The sequence below is a fragment of the Sciurus vulgaris genome (assembly GCF_902686455.1).
Source record: "Sciurus vulgaris genome assembly, chromosome: 6".
NCBI classification, from domain to species: domain Eukaryota; kingdom Metazoa; phylum Chordata; class Mammalia; order Rodentia; family Sciuridae; genus Sciurus; species Sciurus vulgaris.
In genome coordinates, this window is record NC_136466.1 from 2,220,402 (window position 1) to 2,239,310 (window position 18,909).

The 18,909-nt window shown below is 38.6% G+C and overlaps 1 long non-coding RNA gene and 1 pseudogene across 2 annotated transcripts in view; both read left to right on the forward strand.

Moving 5' to 3' along the window:
* Positions 1–1,889: 1,889 nt before the first annotated feature.
* Positions 1,890–18,909, forward strand: part of LOC306663304 — a 32,753-nt gene continuing 15,733 nt past the window's right edge. The window contains exon 1 of the long non-coding RNA XR_013764449.1: positions 1,890–2,362. This is a non-coding gene — a long non-coding RNA (uncharacterized lncRNA). The remainder of the gene's footprint in view (positions 2,363–18,909) is intronic.
* LOC306663331 (olfactory receptor 2L13-like) lies at positions 7,348–7,941 on the forward strand (annotated as a pseudogene). The gene has a single exon. The product of its transcript is annotated as an olfactory receptor 2L13-like (transcript).

An 18,909-nucleotide genomic window follows, 5' to 3' on the forward strand; every position in this document is an offset into this window, starting at 1 on the left:
AAGAATGGAATAAAATTAGAAAACAAGATAAAAAGCAGAAGCCACAAAACATATGAAAATTACATAATATACTTCTGAATGGAGAATGGATCATAAAAGAAATCAATAGAAGTGAGAGGAGGGATACAACATATCAAATATTTCGGATAATATGAAGGCAGTTCTGAAAGGAAAATTTGTAGCTTTGAGATTCAACATTAAAGAAAGAGTTGGCTAATATTTTCTATTTTCTCTATTTCCATAGCCTGTCTAGGGCCAATTGTTCTCACCTCTAAAAGGACCAAACATTTCTTTCAGAATGCCCAACAACTTTTCATAGCCAACCTTGAGCCATGATGTATAATATCCTCCCCCTTTCTCCCAAAGAACAGATTTGACCAAAGATTACTGACATCCTCCTCCAAGGTCCCTGAACACACTCTTTAAAGACAAGCGAATTCAACTCCTTTTAGGCTGCACTGGACCTGGTGGAAATGTTTTCCTTGCTTATAAGTCTCACTTGATCTCCCTGATGATGCCATCTACACTACAGGCCGTCTGATGTGGGACGTCTCCCCAAAAGTCCCTGAACAAAGGGGCACTTGTAGCACAAAACCATATGTTTACTTTTTATTTAATTCTTTAGTTCTACAGAACTCTTGCACTGCTAAACCATGCCTGAGAACCCAATGAAGGTAATGGCATAATGGACAGCCTCATCCACACATCACACAGTATATTAAAAATTAATTCATATACTTCTTGAGAATTTTACAACCATTTACATAATTATAACAAGAGTTAGAATTTAAGTATGCTGCATGTCTTCAAAATTTCCAGTACAGTATGCCATTTAATAAAACCTCCTCGTGTTCATCTCAGTTCATTCTGCAACATGATCCAACAAAACAAAAGACTGTGTGGAAAATGCATGCATTAAGGAACAGATGTGGCCCAAGATTCTAGAGATTATTGTTCAGGTTTTTGGAGAACAACAAAGGGGCCATGTGCAGGCCAGTCAAGTGTGCATGCCTATGGGCCCAGTTGCTAGGAGGCTGAGGCAGGGTGACCAGAAGTTCGAGATCAGCCTCACCCCATTTCAAATTAAAAGTTAAAAGAGCTATGACAAAGCTCAGTGGTGGAGCACCCCTGGGTGAAATCCAAAAGATGGGAGGGAGGAAAGGAGGAATAAGGTAGTATTACCCAAATCTGCAATGAAGCTGCTGTGGAGAGGCCTAAACTAACAATATATACAATGTGTAATGAAATTTAAAAAGGCACAAAGGCTGAATTTTCAGGTCTTGAAATAATAATTGACTTTTAAGAAGGAATAGTGGACAGTAACGTTGTAAGGAAAATCAGAGGAATCCATGGTGACATCACATAGTGGGGCTAAGAACAACACTAGGGAGGGTGTGTACAGAAAGGGTAACCTGAGTCTGTACATACATGTGCAAATGCGTATGCATGTGCATGTGTCCAAAGGCATGTGTGGTAGCAGTGGCAAAACTCCTCCCCCAAGGTATTTCCTTTGTTATTTCACTTGATGCTTCAAAAAACACTCACATGATCACCATGACAGGTTTTATGTCCTCTGTGATTCTGCTTTGGAGCTTAGCTGGTGCCTGGTGCACAGAAGGGAACATTAAATTATTTCTTGGGAAAAAAAATCCTCTAATAATACACACTGTGATTAATTTAATTATATTATGAGATTTAAATAGAAATGAATAGCTTGTTCCCTTAAATATTTATATAGTTCTTCCATCTCTGTTTTCAACTGAAATTGTTGAAAACAATTTTTTCCAAGTAAACTTCAGTTTAATTCAACTGGACTAACAAAAATTTGGAATATGACATCTGAATATATGTTCTTATGATGATCAATATAATACTAGAATCTTAGAGCTTGAATGATTTTAATTTACATAAACACATTAGAAAGTAATTCTTGCTTCTGAATTGGATAGACTTTAGACACCATACACAAACAAGTCACTCTGATTCACATCAGGGTTTCAAGGAACATTGAGGAGTCATGTGTGGTGGCACATACCTGTAATCCAAGTGACTCAAGAGAGTGTAGCATGAGGATTCCAAATTCAAAGCCAGCCTCAGTAACTTTTCTAGTCATACAGCAACTTAGTACACTGTCTCAAATTAAAAAATAAAAAAATATTGGGGATGTGACTCAGTGCTTAAGCACTCCTGATACATAATAACAATAATTTTGTCTTTCCCTCTGTTCTCTGACCATGGTAATTAAATTTGGAACCTCTGAAAATTTTTATTTTGTCACAACATAAAGTCATGAGATATTTGAGGATACACAGAAAACATCAGAATCACCCATGGGCATGAAAAAATAATTATGAGACCAGAGGTTTTAAATACAGAAGCAATCAAATCTAACAATATGTAAAGAGATTAACCCATAAAAACATGTTCTTTCACATTTTCATGCTGATGTAATGGCCCATGTCCACCCCCAGGGTGCATTTCCAACACCTCTGACCAGGCAAGGAGAAATGACGGTGCATACCCCTTTCACACCCCTACAGTACTTTTCCCAAGAAGACGTCACTGGCTGAAGGCAGAGCATGACTGTAATTCCAAACAGCTCAGGAGGCTGAGGCAGGAGGATCACAAGTTCAAAGCCAACCTCTGCAAACTCAGTGAGGCCCTAAGATATTCAGTGAGACCATGTCTCAAAAATTTTTCAAAAGTTTAAAAATTGCTGAATTGTGGCTCAGTGGTTAAGCATCTCTGGGTTCAATCCCTGGAACAAAATAAAAGAAAATAAATAAAATATCATTCCAAGGGCTGAATGGATCTGAAAACAAGTGAAAGGCCTCAAACATTTCTACATAGAAGGATTTTCTCTAGAGTGAGCTCTTCTGTGGTGTTCAAAGAGAATGGTGAAGTTAAAAATGTTACATCTCTTAAAGGACAGAAGGGATTCCCTGATGTGAATTATTTTATAATGTTCAAGGAATTCTGAGAGTTGAATACTGTCCACATCTGCTTATTCCACAAGTTTCCCTACAGAGGAGTCCTTTCACACAACTGAACCGAACCAAAAATATCTAACATCTTCACATTTCTTGCATAGGATTTATTTTTTGGACATAAATATTTCAACATCAATCTTCTCAGTCCTTAGAAGGAACGTGGAAAAAACTGGAAGGCTTCCCACCATTTCTCACATTCACCGGGCTTCTCTCCACAAGGACTTTCATAGATGAGGAGAAAAATGAAACATCACACATTTAGGGGGGTTGTTTCCCAGTGTGAGTGAAGTGGCTTGAAGGCAATTGGAAAACAGAATGATTTTGCCATACTTTTCACATTTAAAATGATAGTCAGATGTGATGTATACTCTGGAAATCCAGTGATTTGGGAGACTGAGGCTGAAGAAGGAAAAGTTTTGATGCCAGCCTCAGCAACCTGAGCAAGTCCCTAGCAATTCAGCAAGTACCTGTCTCAAAGTAAAAAACTACATAAGTAAACAACAAGGACTGGGGATGTGGCTCAGTGGTAGATTGCCCACAGATTAAATTCCCAGACAATAACAGAAACTATTCTGATATTGAGACCATTCATTTCTTTGAAGGTGAGAAGGAATATCAACTTACTACAAAATTCAAAGGAATTTTCTCCAGTAACCTTCTTACTGTCTAGGAGTAAAACAGTAAAAAAAAAAAAAGAAAGTTTTGCCATTGTTTTCATTAGGAGAATTTCTGTCCTACATGAATTTGTTTGTGTAAGTGGAGCTGACTGGATCTAGCAAAGCCTTCACCACATTATTTACATTCATAGGACTTCTGTGCAGCACAAGTTTATTCAGGAGAGTGAAGGTGAGAGGAATGAGTGAAGGCTTTCCCACAGTATTCACATTTATAGGGTTTCTCTCCAGTATGAGTTTGTTCATGTATTTAAAGGTTAGAGAAACTAGTGAAAGCTTTTCCACACTGTTCACATTATGGGGTTTATCTTCAGATGAGTTTGTTTAGGTATTTGAAATTAAAAGGAAACTAGCGAAGATTTTCTCACACTGTTCACATTTATAGGATTTCTTTCCAGTATAAGTTCGTTTATGTATTTGAAGGTAAGAGGAACTAGTGAAGATTTGCCCACATTGTTCACATTTATGGCACTTCCCTCCACTATGAGTTTGTTTATGTGTTTGAAATATGAGGAACTAATGAAGGCTTTCCCAGATTGTTCACATTTATAGGGCTTATCTCCAGTATGAGTTCACTTATGCATTTTAAGGTCAGAGGAACCACTCAAGACTTTTCCACATTCTGCAGATTTACAGGATTTCACTTCAGTATGAGTTTGTTTAAGTATTTGAAGGTAACAGGAATGGTGAAGTCTTTCCAACACTGTTAATATTTATACGACTTCTCTCCAGTATGAGTTCGTTCATGTGAGTGAAGGTGAGAGGAACAAAGGAAGGCTTTCCCACATTGGTCACATTTATAGGATTTCTCTCCAGTATGAGTTTGTTTATGCATCTGAAAGGAAAAGGAACAAATGAAGGTTTTGCCACACTGTTCACATTCATAGGGCTTCTGTTCTTTATGAGCTCTTTGATGTGTTATAAATGAACCTTGATGTGTGAAGGCTTTCCCACAAACTTCACATTGATAGGCTTTCTCTCTAGCATGTGTTCTTTGATGTATTCTCAAGAAACTGGGATAAACAAAGTATTTCCCACATACTATACACTTAGAAGGTACATTTCCAGTGTGTATGATCATGTGCATTTGAACATGTGAGAGTGAACTAAAGGTTTGAGCACACAGTTTACATTCATAGGGTTTCTCTCTAGTATGAGTTCTTTGATGATTTCTAAATAAACTGGGAGAAGGAAAGGTTTTACCCAAAACTTTACATTCAAAACGTTTATCCCTACTGTGTGAAATCAAGGTCTGTGAACACCTGTGAGAGAAGAAAAACGCTTCACCACACTGTGTATTTTGTAGGGTTGTGCCACTATGAGTTTCCTTCATGCCTTTGAATGGAATTGAAACACCTGGAGACTTTCCCACATACTGCACTTTGTTAGGTCCCTTTCTAGTGTGTATTAACATTTGTGTTTGAACACTTTTGCGAGAAACCAGATTCCCTGAAGGATTTAAATTCACATGGATCCTCTTTATATTCCTCATGCATGTGGGGTTTGTGTCCAGAATAAGGTATGATCTACCTATAAAGGAATGAAGTGGACACAAGAAGACTTCTCCATGCATAATGCATTCACATGGATTTACTCTATTAAAGACTTTCTTTGTCATGTTATGAACGGGAAGGAATCTAACTGAAAGTTGTCCCACACTATCTCCTTACCTTGGGTTTTACCATATGACTTCTATAAAGAATAACCAGCACATTATCAAGGCTCGATTCATTTATGACTTTCTATTTATTAACAGGTCTTAGGCTTAATTACTACCAACATCAGGTAAAGGTTACATTTTCTGACTTATTCAAATTGTCCTGACAATAAACAGATTGAATCAAGAAACAATCCTTCATTCTTCCTAGTTCATCAGCTCAGCATGAGATACACCCTCTGCCTGAACTCTACAAAAACTAAGCTATGGGACAAGAAGATAAAATGAACAGCCTATGATCTCTATGCTCTTACCTAGATGCAAATGTGGAATTAGGCATGATCTCTTGGAGGAGACCAAGACTGACACAAATTGAATTGAATGAACGGTTTGTATGCAGAGTAAAGCATTTTCCAAGTGATTATTAAATGATTAAAAATAGGAAGTAGACAGGCTTATGGTCCGATACTCAGTATATATTTATTTGAAAATGTCATTCTTCACATCGATGAATTCTACTGTACATATTTGTGAAATGAGAACATTAATTCCTGAATTTGCAGAATTTGGGCTGTAAATACATTATAATAAATGATGTAGTATGATGAATAGTTAAAAATTTGGGCATTAAAGATTCCTACAGAAACAAGATTATCTGAGTATGTGTGTCTCCCTCATCTACACAAATGCTACATTTCCATTACCATACTAGTTCTAACTGCTATTCTGAATAAAAGTTGACTTGCCAGTAAATGAGTGGAACAGACTATTATCTATGTGAAATAAGGCAATCCCCAAAATCCAAAAGACAAAGGCACTCACTGATAGGTGGATGCTAACATACAACAAGGGGGCAGAGGATGAATAGAAGTTCATGGGTTAGAGAAAGGTGAATCAAGAGAAGGGAGGGGGAAGAAAATAGGAAAGGCAGTGAAATGAATCTGACTACAGTTCTCTGTTCATATATTGAATACTCCACAGTGAAACTCTACGTCATGTACAACCACAAGTTCTGGGATCCTAATTAGAAGATGTATTCCATGTTTGTATAAATAAGTCAAGTTAAACTCTAAATGTATAATGAAAACAGCAAACAAAAATCTCAGAGCAAAAACTACTTTGCACATTATTTAATGTTATTTTTATCATGTGTTGTTTATATGAGGAAAAGAAAAGGTGCATGAATTTTATGTTTGATTTAGAATTTGTAGGTCATCAGAAAGTGAAAACTTCTTTAGGGAAGGAAGGACTATCCAAAAAGCACATTATAAGTAGGTTGAATCTTATGAGACACACAACACCTTTACCTTCAAAGAAAATTCTTTTGGATTTTGACCCACTTTTATGACCAGCAGAGAATCTTCTGTTGAGAAGGTGAGCAGAAAGCTCCTGGGAGAAGACCCTGGTTACTCAGCTGCAGCAGAGCTGGAGATGAAAGAACAGAAACTTAAGATGTGGAGCAGGCAGGTCCCGGAGGATGCAGGTTCAAGCACACAGGGACCTTCTGAGCACACAGCCCAGGTCTGTCATAAACATGAGCGCTTAGTTGAGGATGGGGAAGCAGGACCCTGGCTCCTCAGGTGCTGAGACTCATGCATAATTCTGAGGAATGCTTCTGCCAGGAGTCAGCCGGAAGGAAGACTCTGGCTACTTCACTGGGTTTGCTGTGCCTCTTACTGTACTTTGTGTTTCAAGAATATGTGTCCATGATGGGTTGAAATGATTACCAGAGAGAAGTGCATCAGGAACATTGAATTCAGGTCTTAAAATAAATTCAATGAAAGATAACTCCCCCCCTTTTTTTTTTGTGGTGCTGGGGATCGAACTCAGGGACTTGTGCTTGCAACGCAAGCACTGTACCAACTGAGCTATCTCCCCAGCCCTAAGATAAAACTCCTGAAGGAACAAATTCTTTACAAAAACTAATAAAGACATTCCCTTTTGTTTTTCTTGTTTCATTTCATGTTAGTTCTTAGATTTTTTTTTTCTTACTTACATTTCAAAGAAATTAAAGGAGAGTGCTTTCATGGAGAAATGGAACCAAACTTCAAAGGATTTTATTTTGTTAGGGTTGTTACCCCCAAAATAACTGGCCTACTTCTTTTGATCCTGATCATATTTGCATTTGTTCTTGCCTTTATAGGAAACTCAGGGATGACTGCCCTAATCTTCTTGGATCCCTGTCTCCATATGCCCATGTACTTTCTCCTCAGGTCTCCCTCATGGACCTGATGTATATCTCCAGCATTGTCCCCGAGATGGCCATCAACTTCCTGTCTGGCCAGAGGAGTGTGTCCTTCCTGGGCTGTGGTGTTGAAATGATCTTCTTTATAACCATTTCATGTTCCGATGGCTTACACCTGGCTTCCATGCCTATGACCACTTTGTAACCATCTGCCACCCCCTCCACTACCCTATCCACATGAGTAAAATCATGTGTTTGAAGATAATCACAGGAACATGGACTCTAGGCTCCATTCACTCTCTGGGATATACCACCTCTAACCTTCATCTTCCTCATTGTACGTCCAGGGCCATTAATCACTTCTTATGTGAGATCCCATCCATGATGCCTCTGGTCTGTGTGGACACCTCGGTCAATGATACATGGTGTTTGTGAGTCCCATCTTCTTTCTCCCCCTTCCTTTCTTTGGCACCACTGCCTCCTATGGATGGTTCCTTCTTGCTGTCTTCCATGAGCGCCAAAGAGGGAAGAAAAGCCTTCAATACATGATCCACACATTGAAATTTGGTGAAATTTTACTATGTACCTTTTGCCTACAATTATCTCCAGCCCTAGAATGTCCATTTACCAACAGAAGATAAGAGTCTGGCTGTCTTCTACACCATACTAACCCCCATGCTCAATCCCACCATCTACAGCCTGAGAAACATGGAGGTCCTGGGAGCCAATAGAAGAGTGTGGGGCATGGTCTCCTCCATGAAGAAATGAGTATGGCTGTCCCTGCTTCTTTGCATTGCTTCTTTAATGCAGACTCTAACTCTCTGGAGCAAGGCTGACCTATAGATATATAATATGACCCACATACAGAACTTATTTCTACTAAGATATTCATCAGTAAAATTAGTGAGATGATATATTGACTACTAGGTATAAGAATTATTATGTGAGACCAGGACAGGGCAGCCAGGGACTTCCCCAAGCAGCCCGGCTCCCTCCGGCAGGAAGCGTCTTTCTAGGATAGATTCTCAGAGCAGACCGCCCAGTGAGAGCCTTTCTACACAGAGCCAGCAACAAGTCCCCAAGCCAGCGGAGACCTCCAACCCGCAAGCAGCTTCCGGGACCAGGGCAGGGCAGCCAGAGACCTCTCCAGGTGGTCTTGCCCCCTTCCAGCTGCAGGGTTTTTCCAAGGGGTGATCCAAGATGGCGGACTAGAGGGTGACTGCATCTCCAGTCGCTCAAGAACCCAGGATTCAAGAAGGGGAGGCATTGAGAGACTTGGGCTAAAATACAACCACGGGGTGAGTCTCCCCCACCCGGTGAAGCTCAGCTGGGTGGCAGGTGTGGATTCGGGCACCTTATTAGAGTAGGGCAGGGCATATAGGGTTTTCCCCAGGCAGCCCTGAGCACTCTGGCAGTGGGCTCCTCCCACAGGGCCAGATTCTCCAGCTTCATGGAGCAGGCCCCCCAGTGAGAGCATTTCTACACAGAACCAACATGTGGCCAGCTCTGGCCCACCCACAGGTTGCTTCAGAGACCAGGACAGGGCAGCCAGGTACTTCCAGAGCATCCCGGTTCCCTCCGGTGGGAAGCACCTTTCTAGGCTAGCATCTCGGAGCAGACCACCCAGTGAGAGCCTTTCTAAACAGAGCCAGCCACAAGTCCCCAAGCCAGCAGAGACCTCCAACCCACAAGCAGCCTCTGGGACCAGGGTAGGGCAGCCAGAGACTTCTCCAGGTCTCTCTCCCTGGAACCAATAGCGGGCTAGGGGCAGCATTCTTTGGAAGCATTGCATTATCAAGTAACTCCAAGATTTCAGGCTACTGAAGGCTGGGAGGTGATACACTGGAATTCTACAGGGACACTATAAGCCAATAGAGGAAATCTGCAATATCACAGAGTTCCACAACATCTGAACAATATGAGAAAACAAGGGAAGAATATGTCCCAAAAAAACCTAGATACTATATCAATAAGATCTAATGACAGCACAGCAGAAGAAATGTCAGAAACAGAGCTCAGAATGTACATAATTAAAACAATCAGGGAAGTAAACGAGGAGATGAAAGACCAAATGAAGGCATTGAAGGAGGAGATGAAAGAGCAAATGCAGGCATTAAATGATTGCACCAATCAACAGTTAAAAGAGCAAACACGGGAAGCAAGAGATCATTTCAATAAAGAGATAGAGATACTGAAAAAAAAAAAACACCAAACAGAAATCCTTGAAATGAAGGAAACAATAAACCAAGTTAAAAACTCCATAGAAAACATAACCAATAGGATAGACCACCTGGAAGACAGGACCTCGGATATTGAAGACAAAATATTTAATCTTGCAAACAAAGTTGACCAAACAGAAAAGATGGTAAGAAATCATGAACAGAATCTACAAGAATTATGGGATATCATTAAAGGCCAAATTTAAGAATTATTGGGATTAAGGAAGGCTTAGAGAAACAAACCAAAGGAATGAACAATCTATTCAATGAAATAATAGCAGAAAATTTCCCAAATCGGAAGAATGAAATGGAAAACCAAGTACAAGAAGCTTATAGGACTCCAAATATACAAAATTACAACAGACCCACACCAAGGCACATTATTATGAAAATAACTGACATACAAAATAAAGACAGAATTTTAAAGGCTGCGACAGAAAAGAATCAGATTACATTCAGGGTGAAAACAATAAGAATATCAGCAGATTTTTCAGTCCAGACCATAAAAGCGAGAAGGGCCTGGAACAATATTTACCAAGCCTTGAAAGAAAATGGATGCCATCCAAGAATCATATACCCAGCAAAACTTACTTTCAGATTTGACGATAAAATAAGATCCTTCCATGTTAAACAAAAGGTAAAGGAATTTACAAAAAGAAAGGTGGCATTACAGAATATTTTCAGCAAAATATTCCATGAGGAAGAGATGAAAAACAATGATGCAAATCAGCAATGGGAGGAACTAGCCTAAAGGAATAGCCAAATAAAGGAGAAACCAAATCATGTCAAAAAACAAAAATGAGTCAAATGACTGGGAATATGAATCATATCACAATAATAACCCTGAATGTTAATGGCCTGAGCTCATCAATCAAGAGACATAGACTGGCAGATTAGATTAAAAAGAAAGATCCAACAATATGCTGCCTGCAAGAGACTCATCTCATGGAAAGAGATACCCATAGAATAAAGGTGAAAGGATGGGAAAAAACATACCATGCACACGGACACAGCAAAAAAGCTGGGCTATCCATCCTCATTTCAGGTAATGTAGACTTCAAGCCAAAACTAGTCAGAAGGGATAAAGAAGGACATTACATACTGCTTAAGGGAAGCATAAATCAGCAAGACATAACAATCATAAATATCTATGCCCCGAACATTGGCTCATCCACGTACATCAAACAAATCCTTCTCAATTCCAGAAATCAAATAGACCACAACACAATAATACTAGGTGATTTTAACATACCTCTCTCACCACTGGATAGATCGTCCAAACAAAAATTGAATAAAGAAACCATAGATCTCAATAACACAATCAACAATTTAGACTTAACCAACTTATATAGAATATACCATCCAACAAAGAATGAATGCACTTTCTTCTCAGCAGCACATGGATCCTTCTCTAAAATAGACCATGCTTTATGCCACAAGGCTACTGTTAGCAAATACAAGAAGATAGAGATACTACCTTGTACTCTATCAGATTATAATGGATTGAAATTAGAAATAAATGACAGAATAAAAAACAGAAACTTCTCCAATACTTGGAGATTAAATAATACACTATTATATGATGAATGGATAACAGAAGACATCAGGAGGAAAATTTAAAAATTCTTAGAAGTAAATGAGAACAAAGACACTATGAAAGCAGTACTTAGAGGAACATTTATTTCATGGGGCACATTCAACAAAAGAAGTAGAAATCAACAAATAAATGACTTAACACTACAGTTCAAAGCCCTAGAAAAGGAAGACCAGACCAACACCAAAAGTAATAGAAGACAGGAAATAGTATAAATCAGAGCCAAAACCAACAAAATTGAAACAAAAGAAACAATCGAAAAAATTAACAAAATAAATAGTTGGTTCTTTGAAAAAATATACAAAATTGATAAACCCTTAGCCACACTAACAAAGAGAAAGAGGGAGAAAACTCAAATTACTAAAATTCGGAATGAAAAAGGAAATATCACAACAGACACGAGTGAAATACATAACATAATTAGAAGCTATTTTGAAAATCTGTACTCCAACAAAACAGAAAACCTCAAAGACATCAACAAGTTTCTAGAGACATATGAATTACCTAAACTGAACGAGGAGGACATACACAACTTAAATAAATCAATTTCAAGCAATGAAATAGAAGAGATCATCAAAAGCCTACCAACGAAGAAAAGTCTAGGACCAGATGGGTTCTTAGCTGAGTTCTACAAAACCTTTAAAGAAGACCACATTCCAATACTCCTCAAAGTATTCCATGAAATAGAAGAGGAGGGAACCCTCACAAACCCATTCTATGAAGCCAATATCACCCTGATACCTAAACCAGACAGAGACACATCGAGGAAAGAAAATTTTCAGACCAATATCCTTAATAAACATCGATGCAAAAATTCTCAAAATTTTAGCAAATCACATACAAAAAAATATTAAAAAGATAGTGCACCAAGATCAAGTAAGTTTTATCCCAGGGATGCAAGGTTGGTTCAACATCCAGAAATCAATAAATGTCATTCAGCATATCAACAGACTAAAAGTTAAGAATCACATGATTATTTCAATAGATGCAGAAAAAGCATTTGATAAAATACAGCATCCCTTCATGCTCCAAACACTAGAAAAAATTGGGGTAATGTGAACATTCCTTAACATTATGAAGGCCATATACGCTAAGCCCATGACCAATATCATTCTAAATGGTGAAAAACTGAAAGCATTCCCCCTAAAAACTGGAACAAGGCAGGGATGCCCTCTTTCACCACTTCTATTCAACATCATTCTTGAGACTCTGGCCAGAGCAATTAGACAAACCAAAGAAATTAAGGGATACGAATTGGAAAAGAAGAGCTCAAACTATCCCTGTTCACTGATGACATGATTATATATTTAGAGGAACCTGGAAATTCCACCAGAAAACTCTTAGAACTCATAAGTGAATACAGTAAAGTAGCAGGTTACAAGATCAATGCTCATAAATCCAATGCATTTTTATACATGTGAAGAATCAGAAAGAGAAATTAGGAAAACTACCCCATTCACAATAGCATCAAAAAAAATAAAATACTTGAGAATCAATCTCACAAAAGAGGTGAAAGATCTCTACAATGAGAACTACAGAACACTAATGAAAGAAATTAAAGAAAACCTTAGAAGATGGAAAGATCTCCCATGTTCATGGATAGGCAGAATTAATATTGTCAAAATGGCCATACTACCAAAGGTGCTATACAGATTCAATGAAATTCCAATTAAAATCCCACAGAAATAGAGCAAGCAATTATGAAATTCATCTGGAAGAATAAGAAACCCAGAATAGCTAAAGCAATCCTCAGTAGAAAGAGTGAAGCAGGGGGTATCGCAATACCAGATCTTCAACTCTATTTCAAAGCAATAGTAATACAAATGGCATGGTGTTGGTACCAAAATAGAGAGGTAGATCAATGGTACAGAATAGAGGACATGGACACAAACCCAAATAAATACGTTTTTCTCATACTAGACAAAGGTGTCAAAAATATGCAATGGAGAAAAGATAGCCTCTTCAACAAATGGTGCTGGGAAAACTGGAAATCCATATGCAGCAGAATGAAACTAAACCCCTATCTCTCACCCTGCACAAAACTCAACTCAAAATGGATCAAGGACCTCGGAATCAGACCAGAGACCCTGCATATTCTAGAAGAAAAAGTAGGTCCAAACCTTCAACTTGTTGGCTTAGGATCAGACTTCCTTAACAGGACTCCCATAGCCCAAGAAATAAAAGCAAGAATCAACCACTGGGAATGATTCAAACTAAAAAGCTTTCTCTCAGCAAAGGAAACTATCAGTAATGTGAAGAGAGAGCCTACAGAGTGGGAGAATATCTTTGCCACTCATACTTCAGATAGAGCGCTAATTTCCAGAATATATAAAGAGCTCAAAAAACTCTACACCAAGAACAAATAATCCAATCAACAAATGGGCTAAGGAAATAAGCAGACACTTCACAGTAGAAGATCTACAAGCAATCAACAGACATATGAAAAAATGTTCCACATCTCTAGTAATAAGAGAAATGCAAATCAAAACTACCCTAAGATTCCATCTCACCCCAATTAGAATGGTGATTATCAAGAACACAAGCAACAATAGGTGTTGGTGAGTTTGTGGGGAAAAAGGTACACCAACACATTGCTGGTGGGGTTGCAAATTAGTGCAGCCACTCTGGAAAGCAGTATGGAGATTCCTCAGAAACCTTCAAATGGAACCACCATTTGACCCAGCTATCCCACTCCTTGGCCTATACCCAAAGGACTTAAAATCAGCATATTACAGAGATACTGCCACATCAATGTTCATAGCTGCTCAATTCACCATAGCCAGATTTGGAACCAACCTAGATGCCCTTCAGTTGATGAATGGATAAAGAAACTGTGGCATATATATATACAATGGAATATTACTCTGCCATGAAGAATGATAAAATTATGGCCTTTGCCAGCTAATGGATGAAATTGGAGAATATCATGCTAAGTGACATAAGCCAATCTCAAGAAACTAAAGGATGAATGATCTCACTGATAAGCGGATGAGGAAATATAATGGGGGGTAGGAGGGTTTAGCATTACGGTTCAGGTTAGATTTAGGGTTAGAGATACGGAGGGTGGTAGGAATGGAGGAAGGAAGGACTGTATAGAGGGAAAAGAGGGGTGGGAGGTGTGGGGGGGAAGGGAAAAATAACAGAATAAATCAAACAACATTGCCCTATGTAAATTTATGATTTTTAATAAAAAATATGGAAAAAAAGAATTATGTGTTAGATTGAAAATATTATAACTAGTGTTAATATAACAATAAATTAACTTCATATTATACTATACTGTATGCAGTATCTTTTTCATATAGTAATATGAATATAGTATTTTTACTCATGGTATTTATCATTTCTACATATCTGACATGAATTATTACTGTGCTTGTGTACCTTGTTTTCATTCTAATTTTGCACAACCTTGTGTGAATTTTCTAACCCATAGTAAGTTGCTTGTTATGTATTTCAATTGTCCCAAGGTCACATGGGGTCAGTGTCTCCTGAAGATGAAAACTCTTGCTGATTTGCAATCCTCTCCTTAAGGACCTGACTTGCCTTATTGTTCTAACTATGTTCCCTCGTCTTGGGACAAAGATTTGTAATCTGAATTCTTTAAAAAGTCAGTTATTTTCTTTTAATTTTAGTTTTAATACTTGCAGGAATAGTGAACTTCAAGTGGCTCATAGAATTCACCATTACTACAGCTCAAGTTATTCTCCTTACATATAATTTGAAAAGATTTTCTTTCTTTCTTGAGGGTAGATGCTACACTTCTTTGTGATTTTTCTTCTGTAAATTCCTTGAATCATTGCTGGCCTTTGTCCTTGACTCCACTAAGATGTTCATCTGGGATTTTTTCACCAATGGCCCATCTGAATTGCTGTTTGGGGTCTTCTGTCCTACAATCTGGGCACTGAACTTAGTGTGCCTCTCTAAGTGGGCATGGCTGTGCCCTCTCCAGCCTCACAGGCAGCCTGTGTCTGCAGGTATCACTGTGTCACATCCTTTCTAATCTGTCAACCTGATCAGTTCCATGAACCATCAGCTCCATGCCCAGCTCCCTCCTGGAGGCAACTTTCCATCCCATGTCCTGTCCCATTTTTCCAAACCTGGGCTTATAGACTGTCTTGAGGTCCCTTGACATTCCTAGAGTGAATGTCAAGCACATCTAGCTGAGGTTTGACCAGGTGACATCTATTAATTCTACCTCACACATGAGCTGAGGACTGTTCTTGGTGTTCACATATCCAGCCTGATTTTGCTCTGTGCCTGACGATTTAGAGGGTCACAAGATATTTTCAACATTTTCCTCTTTCTGTTTCAACAGGAATTCCTTTGTTTCATTCCTTTTCATCTAAGAACTGGGGCTGATACACTCAGAAGGGGTTGAGCACTGAAGTGAGGATGGTGTAGAAGACAGTCAGATCCTTGTCCTCTGTTGGAGAGTGGAGGGATCTTGACTGTAGATAAGTATAAACAAAGGCTTCATAGAACTTCAGCACAGTGAGGTGGGTTCTGAACGTGAACCAGGGCTTCTTTCTCTCTTCCCAAGTGCATGTGGCAGACAGCAACAGGACTTGACCACAGAAACAAACGATTCCAATGGATGGAAACATGAGGGAAAGGGTGGTGCTCACAAACCCTATGTATTCATGGACCCAGGTGTCCATGCTGGCTAGTCAAAATGGTGGTGATGTTGCAGAAGAAATTGTTGATGTCCCTGCTCAGCAGTAAGTGATATGGAGTGCACATGTGATGTGAGCATAGGAGTTGATAGAGCCCTTTATCAAGGCCAATGTTCACAAGCACAGGTATTCCTTGACTTTTTTTTCTTCATGCAGATGGGATAGTGGAAAGGAAAACAAATACCACACATCCATCACAAGTCACTGATATCAGGATTAGTGTGTCTCCACCTGTCAAAGGTAGGAAGAAGAAACTCTGAATTCCACATCCAATTAAACAGGAAAGCAGAAGCCCTCTTGGGGTAAATTGTGAAGATGTAGCTTAGATCGATGAGGGACAGCTAACTAAGCAGGAAGCACATGGGTGTGTTTAGATGGATATCCAGGAGGCTGAGAACTATCATAGACAGTTTTCCAATTAGAGCTGTTAGGAAGATGAGAACAATAAAGATGAAGATTAAACCCCAACTACTTTTTTATATGTTCATATTTTGGTACTGGGGATTGAACCCAGGGGCATTTAACAACTGAATCTCATCTACAGCCCTTTCAATTTTTAATTTAAATGGGGTCTTGCTGAGTTTCTCAGGGTCTTTCTAAGGTGCTGAGGATGGTTTTGAATTTTCTGTCCTCCTGCCTCAACCTCCCAAGCTACTGGCATTACAGGAGTGTGCCACCACACCTGGCAAGATGACTCTTCATGATGGAAACAATTTCAACAAGATGAAATCAGTTGGCATTTGATTATAATTTGCCACAGAATGTTAATATGGTTCACCCTGCAATGACACACAAGGATCCATAAGTTGAGTAATGGTTTTGGTTTTTATGCCAATTTGGAAAACTCTTTTGTACATTCAGGCTGTGTGTTAGTCATGAAATTTATAAATATTAAAAGAAGAACCACTCTTACCTATTTGTCAAAAAATCTCCTGATCTTCCCTACAGATTGGCATTTACTGAGACAATTTGTGACCAAAATGTTTTGCAAAAACCTGAAGGTGTACTGAACAATATTTCTAGTACAACATCAGTAAGATGTAAATATCCTATATCAATAATACAAATTAATAAACTCAGTTGTTTTAATAGAGGCATAGAAATTCCATGTAAATGCATGTAGGACAGGTCCATATTAAAAAATGATTTAATATCCTCATAGCATGATTTATTTCTTCCATATTTATGTTTAAAGACTTACTTTCAAAATTTCATTATTCTATTAATCATTGTGAAAAAAATGTTTTTTTTTCATTCTTGAGTGGTCCTTGCACAATACTCCCAGGTCCAGCATTTGTTAAGTCAGGCATCATCACTTTTCTATTCTGAAATGCAAACTAAATTCTTATTATCAAGGAATCTCATACAATGTCACAGTGATTCACACTCTTTATTTTCTGTGTCCACCTCCACCCATTCTCCTTCAGGTCTTCACATAAGTTCACAATGCTCTAGAACAGCAGGCCTTAACCCTATATCTACACCCCTTGTTCACTGTAGCCCTCAACTCAGCTCAAGCTCTTCCAAAACAGCATGTGTGTGATGTCTCTAGCTTCTGTGATGCTTATGTAAAAAACTCATGGGCCCTTCAAAAAAAATAAATTTGGATACAAGGACTGTCATTTACCTAAGTGTAATGAGGGCCTGTCATCCTGAGAATATTCAGGAGAAAGGACTATAGAGGATTCTGATCTTGCTGAAGGTCAAGTTGATCACTGGACAATTTTTACAAGTATTCCCAAAAGTTCTGTAATTTTTATGCTCCTGTATTATATTAGAGCCAAACATGACCAGACTTGAGAAAGCTCTCATTGGGAAACAGTAAGATCCACACAGTACACTTTGGATGTGTGCACACACACACAAACACACACACACACACACACACACACACACACACCTCTTGACACACACTGAGCCATGCACCTATGTACACCCTGGGCTGGAAGGGATTGGGAGAATAATAAATTTAAAGAAAAGTTCAAAGCTTTGTGGATTAAACCCACAAAACATGTCTCTTTAATTTTACAAAGCAAACAATAAAAGACTGTTGGAAGGTAAACCACAATGATTGAAAAAATATGAAGTGAAAGTTTTAAAGGACAAACTGGGAAAAATCCAATAAAAGACAGAAATAATAGAATGAGATGATTGACATTAAGAAGAGGTAGGAGAGAGAATGATAAAGGAGAACTAATGGATGCTTATGGGCATTCATAAAAATATGTAAAATACAGTAATAATAGATTTCACAATGTGAAAGGAAAAACTTTCAGAAATCAAATATCTGTACTATTGTACAAGAACAGCAGGAAAATATCATGAAATAAATTAGAAGTATTTTATAGAAAGTATTTTCCTGAGAAATTATTTTTGTGAACCAGATCCTAAAGCATCTGAGGAAAAACTAGTCTTGACAATGAGAGGCCTGGAGTCCATGCTCCCCTGAGCCACCAGGAGGGATAGAGCCCATGAGAGACTAAGAAGAGTGTGAGACCATGTAGGGGTCGATGTGGCCAGGAGACAGGTCAGCAGCACAAGGTGCTGAGAGCTGAGTCAGGGGATAGTGTGTAGGCTGTGGGAATCAAGGTAGAAGAGAAGCATGTCAATTAAAGAGTAAAGGATGGAATCTTTCAAATAGTGTGCTTGGCAGTGATTGACTGATCATGACATGAAGAGTACAAATAACACATAAAAAAATCTGTTTGATTTTATAAAAACTGAAAACATTTTTGCATCATGGGACACTAGAGAAAAAAGTGAAGATGCAGAACACAGGAAGGAAGAGATTCACACAGTCACATCTGATTAGAAATAAAATCTACAGTATTACAAAGACCTACCACTCAATGAAGAGAGCAACTAGAAAGTGAGCAAAGGATTTGAAGACCGAGTTTCTCCAAAGAGGATACCC